We start from the raw sequence: 7,632 nt of genomic DNA, 5'->3' as shown, positions 1-7,632 counted from the left end.
AATTCTGGGACCTCTTCCTTGCTGTTTCTTTCTTTCTTTCTTTCTTTTTTTTTTTTTTTTTAAAGTATGTTTAGTATATGACTTAGGTATTTGTGTTTAGGGTATTGATTCCAGCAATAGCCAACTGAAAACTCATGTTTAAACACAAACTTCTTTGTGGCTACTCTATATTCGCAAAAAGCTAGAAACAAACCAGATGTTCTTCAGCAGGCAAATGGATAAACAAACTAATGGTTTTATAGAATAGAATCCTAGATGTCAACAAAAGGGACCAGAGTATTGAATTACAAGACAGTACAAATAAATATTAATTGCATTTCTCTAAATAAAGGTGTCAGATCCACAGGGTCATGTATCATATGATTCCATTTATGTCACATACAAAAAGCAAAATTATAAGGATGAAAGATGATCACTGGTTGCTAATTAATGGGATAATGAAAGTAGCTGAATGCATAAGGCCAGTGTGAAAAATTTGGAGGAATAACGACACAGCATGAAATGAACTTTAATCATTTTTATTCATCCTAGTAGATTAAAAAACACCATTTCATATGTCATCACTTCAAAAAAGTCAACAAAATCTTCTCCATGTTTGAGTACTAAGTCATCCAAATGTGGTTTCTATTTTCCAACTTATAGGACATCTTCACCCTTGTTCATGACATTTTCAGTGCTGGACAGTTCCAGGTAGCTCGTGGCCAATGCACTGGTCATCTCAACTCTAGAACTAGGTTGGACCCTGTGGGAGAAACAGGGGTCTCTTTTGCTGCTCCCTTCAACTTCACTTCCCACCTGCTCCTCTCTTGCCAAGGTGCAGCCAGCCAACTTGTGTTTTCTCACCTTTCCCTGTGTGAGCTCCCCTTGGCTCTAATTTGTCAGCCCCTGGCACTCCTTGGCTTCCCGAGCCCTCTGTCACTCCATCCCGGCCACCTCCCACATGGCCTTCCCACTGTGGTGCCTACTCAGGAGCTCACTACCTGGACCATCCCCTGCAGCTCCTGGCTCTGGGACAGCCTCAATAATAATGAAAGTGTGAAACTCTACACCCACCAACACTTGCTGAGCACATATGCCAGCCTAACACTACCATATGCATAAGGGTGCATCATCTTATCTAGTCCTTCTGACCATTGGAGGGCTGGGATCACTTTGCACATAAGGGCTGACCCTCATGAATACAAGCCATGAACACTGACGGGGCCAGCCTGTGTTCAAGGTTGTAGGTAGAGCTTCAGCGTCCCCTAGGCAAAAGATCTGGGGATGTCCTCAAGGGTTGAACCAAGTTCACAAAGAGTTCCTCCATTTTACTCATAAGGGGATCCTGATGTGTTCCCTGAAACATGCCCACATGTCGCTTAGGCGCCACCACTCCTCACCACCTCCCAACCTCCAGGAACCAGTCATTACATTTGCAGGGAGGAGGCACAGGTAGGGGCCACCTGCTGCTCCACCTTGGGACCAACATCATCTGACCTGCCCTGCAAAAGCAGCCAGAGGCTGCTGGGAGGCAGGCTCATCCCACGTTCTTGCATCCCACTTCCCTATGAGCCTGCCCGCACAATGACCCTCTGATTCGGGAAACTGAGCCTCCAGCACCAGGAGGTGCTGGTCAGGGTGAGGGGTATTGTGGGCTGGGAGGGCTGGGGCGCTTCTCCCACACCAGCTGCCTGGCTCCCCAACCCACCTGGGTGCCCACTGTACCCTTATGATCACCAAGCAGGGAGAGCACGTCTGACCTGCTTAGGCATCTCTCTCTGAGTGACTGGCATGAAATCCAGCCTTCTACCCCTCCTGCTTTCCTGTTAACCGGCCCTAGTGCTTGTTCCCCTCCTGCGGGGAGGGAGGGAGGGAGGAGATGGCTAGGCCACCAGACTACAAGGCAGCCTTGGACACACAGACCACCGGAGTTCATGCCCAGATTGCAGCACCTGTTTCTTTAGTTTCTCTTTGTGTCTCTCTGAATCCTCAGGGTCCAGGCCTCCCTACTTTAATTTTTGAACTAAAGGGAAATGGAAGGGAGTTTTGTTGATTTTTGAGACAGTCTTGCAGCCTAGACTTGGAGCCTCCAGGCCATGGGGAAAGGAGAGAATGTCCAGGCCTTAGGTCTCCCAGAGCAATGTGATTGTGGATGGGCAGGGATGGGAAGCTGTGACAGTGTGCTGGTGATGTGCACGTGGCATGGGGAGAGAGGCCTGGAGGGGGCAGTTCACAGCCTGGGCTCACACTTCCAGCCTGTGGAGGAATGAGGAGCCTGGAGAGACAAGGTCCCAGAAGAGGGAGACTCATCCCCACATGAAAGAGGGGCCCTCAGGTGAAAGAGGGAGGTCCCCAGGGGAAGGAAGGATCCCCAGTAAAGGAGAGAGGCCCCAGAAGACTGAGAAGTGTCCTTGGTGAAGGAGAAAGGATCTTTTAGTGATCCCGCTCCCTCCCCACTGCTGGTGACCTCAGCAAAGCCCCAGGCACTGTGCTCACTGGAGGAAGTTGCTACCTGCCCACTCAAGGCCAATGGTGACAGGGATGCACTGAGCCAGAGAGTTTTCAAGAATAGAAAGACTTTATTCTTATCTGCCCTATTATTTACAAATAATGAGTGCTTTTCTTTTTAATTGGGAGAAAAGAAAAAACTGGCAAGAAGAGAAAAAGGTGAGTGAGGGTCTCAGAGGTCTAGACAACTCTGCCTAGAATGATTTCCTTCTCAATTCTTCCTGAGCTTAGTTTTGAGGACTTCTGGTCACAAGGCAGATTCTGCTTTCGTTTTTTTCTTTTTCTTTTTTTTTTTTTAAGGAAAAAATAATATTTACTTGCAATATAAACAGTCCCATTGCTGATTTGGGATATATATACGTATGGGTGTGCCCATATACATAGGGTCACAAATTTTCCTTCGTAAGATCATAAAGTAAAACTGACCACTCTCTAGCATACCCTCATTTACACAAATCTGTTGCTTCTGAGTTTTTCTTTTTAAAAATAGAGAAAGAACCATGTACAGCATGGAAGCTTTTTGTCAATTTCTCAACTGTGGCAAGATTTTAATCTGCCGCCCAAAAGATGCAGTGGGGCAGAGTTTCTGGCCTCACTCACATGCTAAATGCTGCTCCATCAGAGACCCTGGCCTGACCACTTACCCTCCCTGGGGCTCCATGCAGTCCTGACACCTGAGAGAACCGAGGTAGGAGAAGGAAAAAACTGGAGGAGGAGAATGGAATCTGTGGCTTTGTTCTGTGGATATGGAGGGTGGGGTAGACAGAGCCGCACACCCCTTCCACCTGTCCATCCTTGCCCACCCCTGCCCCTGCCCTAGAGTTGAAATAGGTACAGGTCTCCGGGTAGTAGAAGGCATGGGCAAAATGAGAACAGGGCAGGCTTCAATGGGGACGAGGGGGCTGACAGGCAGGTGGAACAAAGTAACAGCCAGAGACAGGGAAGAATTTGAAGGCAGGGTTGGCCCCCGACTGTTATGGAGCAAGAAAAGTCCACGTGGCCAAATTAAAGGGTCCCGACAGCCGGCAACTGTCTATAATCTCAGAAAAAGAGTGAGAGAACAGTCCAGAAGAGCCTGGGTTTAGGGTTTTAATAGGCTCAAAAGCAAGCAAACAGGAGGGCAGCAGACCCACCCTCCTTTACAGAAGTAGATCCACTAATTAGCAGAAAGACAAACAGTTCTCACAGCACTAATTTATTATCTTGCTCTGTCCAGGTCTGGGGGTGGCGATGGCTGGCAGCATCTCAGAGTTAGCCTCTTCAAAGGCTGATTCTGTTAGCAGATAAGCAGACAATTTCAGTAAGTATTTTATTCTCTTTTCTCCATTCCTTCCTCCTGCCCCCAGGTCCATTCCCTCCACTCTTGCTAAAGAAAAAAATACTAGCCACAGTCCAACATGGCGAATAGGGGAGGAGGGAGGAATGGAGAAATGGGATGAAAATGGGCAAAGTTATTTGTTCCTCTGCTGACTTCAAAATACAAAGTCTGCCTCTTTGGAGCCCTCCCCACCACTTTATTTATAACCTTATAGCTGCCTAATTGCTAACCACAGTGTTTCAGATCTCAAGACATTTTGTCTCTGGGAAGGGGCTCCTACATCCTACAGTTTTTGTGTTAGTCATGGCTACTTGGTCAGCAGAAAACCATTTTAACAAGCATGGAGTCAGTCATCCCGTTATGGAAACACTATTCAAGAGAGGGGAAGGGGGTGTCATACTTCCTTTCTCTCCCTCTCACCACCACCTGAGGTCTCCCCCGCCACTGGGCCTCCATTACCACTTACAGAGAGAGAAGTAGTGGGTAAATATATAAAAGGGCCCAGGGCCTATGCCCTCCTAGGAGCTGAGCCCAGAGGCTTCATGCTACTGCTTGATAGTCCTCTGCTGCCTAACTCTAGCAGGGTGGTGCCAGGACCCCAGGACCCCCACCTTTTTCCTCAGGGAGGTCTGTAGGGATCCCCAGAGGGGAGAATGGGAGAGCTGAGATTGCAAAGACCACCCATCCAGCGCACCAATCACAACTTGTAGTAATCCTCACTGCCAAGTGCAGTGCCAAGCTGGACTGGGCCAAGGATGAGAGATGGCACGACTGGGGGTCCCAGCACCTGGAGGGCAGCAAACCACCCCTTCAGGAAGGGCCCACCGAAGAAATGGAGGCTTTATACATGTACAAAACGCATTTGGTCCAGACCAACACAGAATTTGTCTTTTCCATAAAAAACAAAAACAAACGATTGTTTTCTGTAGAATGAAAAACAAAACTAAGAACACTTCTCTCTCTCTCTCTGTAGGATCAAGAAAGGGATGAAATACTGGTTTACACAATTCATTGTTACATGTAGCCTGAAAATAACACCTTTTTGCAAACAAAACAAACATCAAGAAGGCCGGAACATTCTTGGTGCTGCATGGAGCTTGGATTTACCTGCCAAAAGTAAAAAGTCAACTCAAGTCCATGGATATGTCTTTTGAAAGTATCCAAATGGGCTGGGCCATCAGCAAAAAGGACTGTCCTAGGAAAGGTCAAGGCCTTGTTGGAACCCAGAAACCACATGTCTGAGAGCTGAGGCCTCTCTAACAACTCTTGCAGAGGGAGGCCTTGCCCGTGGGTCCTGCTCCCAAAGGACGATAGGGGCCCTCAGCCGCTGGTTAGCCTGGGCCTCTGGGCACAGGTGACATCTGTGGGTTCCTCAGGCCACATGCAGCAGGCTTGGGCCCTCCCACATGGCCCTGTGGAGGGCTGAGCAGGGGCCTGGTGCCATGCCCAGCAGTGTGCCAGGCCACACATGGACTGGAGCGTATTGAGTGGGAACAGGTTGTGATTGGTGGGTGTGGAGAAGTAGAGCTGCTCACTGGGCAGCATGGTTGTGGCATGGGCTGCTTGGCCCCAGCGTCCACTCAAAGTCCAGCAGCTGCCACATGAAGTTGAAGTTGGGGGAGATGTTGGACTTTTTCCTCTTGACAAAGTCACGGCATCACTGAGTGACAGGTTCATCTTCTGCATCAGCTAGGCCACAGTAACTCTCACTGAATGGCTGATGCCTGCCAGGCAGTGCTCCAGGACACCACACTTCCTGGAGCAGACCTCGCCAATGAAGTTGACGGCCTCAGGGAAGAACCAGGAGAGGTTCTGGCTCCAGTGGTCAGAGATTGGGGGTCTGCTTGTAGGTGAACTCGCCACCATGCTAGAAGGCATTGGGTAAGTTGGTTATGACATCGAGGAAATACTTGATACCATACTTGCCAAGCACATCCAAATTGATGGAGTCCTTGGTGCAGCCCAGGTAGAGGCAGGACAGGATCTGGTCAGGGAAGCCTGGTTGGTAGATGGCACAGGGCTGCCATCTGACTCAGTGGCACTGCTAGGCAGCTCTGGGTCTGACTCGCGGTCTGAGCAGTCAGAGCTGATGCCTAGGCCCTCCAGGCCCAGCACAGAGGTGGGTGGTGAGCTACTGGGTGAGGACGAGCTGTCCACGTTGGTCTCGCAGTGCTCTGGGGACTCTGTTTGGAACTTGTTGAAACCACATAGGCCCAGCAGCCATCATTGCACAGCTTCTATAATAGCACACCCGGCACCGAGGCTGGAGTGCTGGGTTCGGGCTGCCACTGGGCGGTGGCCTCATCCTCCAGCAGCACAGTGGCTGCCTTGCAGAGTGTGGCGAAAGGCTCCTTGTTGGCGTGGTTGGGGAGGATGGAGCAGATGGGCAGGTTGCCCTAGAGCGGACAGTACAGCCTGAAGCCCTGGGATGGCTAGGTTGATGGCCATTTTGATGTGCAATGACTTGAGGAGCCCAGGTGGTCGGCAGTTGAGCAGGGTGGATCCTTCCTGGCCTTGCCACTTTCTGGCTCTATCTCCCAGCTGGAGCTGTGGCCTGGCAGGTTTATGAGATCTGTCCCATGAAGCTTCACAGGAAATTTGAGGTGTTCCTGACGGTATTCAATGGGAAGGGCCCGAGCCAGAAACACCTGTGGAAAGCGGGCTGTGGTGGCCGACCTGCAGGTTAGGTCCATTCCACAGCCTCCACCCAGCCGTAGGCTCCTGCCCACCTGCAATTGCCTCTCTTCTGATGGCTCTCTGACAGAATTGCCCCAGAGCCAGAGGCCAAGTAACCCCACCCACCTGCCAGGTAACCCTCCCCACCTACATCCTGCCCATTTCACATCACCTAGGGACGCTAGCCTGCGGTCCACCTGCCAAGGAGAAAGAATACCTCAGAGGAGGAGGTACAAGTTCATGGGGAAGGCGACATGAGCTAGGGACAGGCCCGTAGCAGCACAGGCCACAGAAAGCCATGCTGTTTGGTCCCAGGGAAAAGTACCTATTTTGCTGAGGGGTATTTCTTCAACCAAGAAAAAGGCATGCTGCTGAGCAAAGTCCTTGTCTGTGCTTCCAGTCAGTCCGTTGCAGGCGATGAGGGTGGCCCCACACCCGGTTCTTGGATTTGCAACACAGTAGGGCTACCGCCACCACCAATGGAGCCTGCGAAGTGGGCAGGATGCAGGTGGGGAGTGTTGCCTGGCTGGTGGCTCTGGGGCAATTCTGTTCGAACACCACCAGAAAAGAGGCCCAAGATAATTGCAGATAGGCAGGGGCTTGGGGTTAGGAGGGGACTGTGGAGGGGTGCGGCCAGGCAAGAACAGGGGCTGGGAGGGGGTTATGGATGGGGGCCACCAGACAGGTACAGGGGGCTGAGAGGGGGTTATGGATGGGGGCCACGAGGCAGAAACAGGGGGCTGGGGAGGGGCCGTGCAACAGTGAGATTGGGCAGGGACCTGGGGCGAGGAAGGGGACATGAACTGGCAGAGGCAGGCAGGGACCCTGGATGAGAAGGAGTTGATGACCTAAATAGGTCCAGGGGACACCAGAGGTGAGAAGGTGACATGAGTAGGCTTGGGGGAACAGGCTGGGGATGGAGAGGGATGGGTGGGACATCTGGGATGACTGAAGGGCAGCAGGGACAGGAGAAGCATTGGTTTGCTGAAACAAAGGAGATAAACAGATCAAGTGTTAGATCTACAGAAGCCATCACAGAGAGATCAAGGGACAGTCACTATATGTGGATGAGTGAAATGATAGTCTGAAACAGCTCCATTAGATGTCATTCCGACTACATGACATTCTGGAAAATGCAAAACTACAAAAAC

At 50.7% G+C, this 7,632-nt stretch overlaps 1 pseudogene; it reads right to left on the bottom strand.

The window, feature by feature from the left end:
- Nucleotides 1-5,125: 5,125 nt before the first annotated feature.
- The window catches only part of LOC105888350, a 3,900-nt pseudogene continuing 1,393 nt past the window's right edge, over nt 5,126-7,632 (bottom strand).

The sequence above is a fragment of the Otolemur garnettii genome, unplaced genomic scaffold (assembly GCF_000181295.1).
Source record: "Otolemur garnettii isolate 467f Iridium unplaced genomic scaffold, OtoGar3 scaffold00300, whole genome shotgun sequence".
Classification (NCBI taxonomy): domain Eukaryota; kingdom Metazoa; phylum Chordata; class Mammalia; order Primates; family Galagidae; genus Otolemur; species Otolemur garnettii.
Note: the sequence above shows the minus strand (reverse complement) of the source record. Positions and strands in the feature narration are given on the sequence as shown.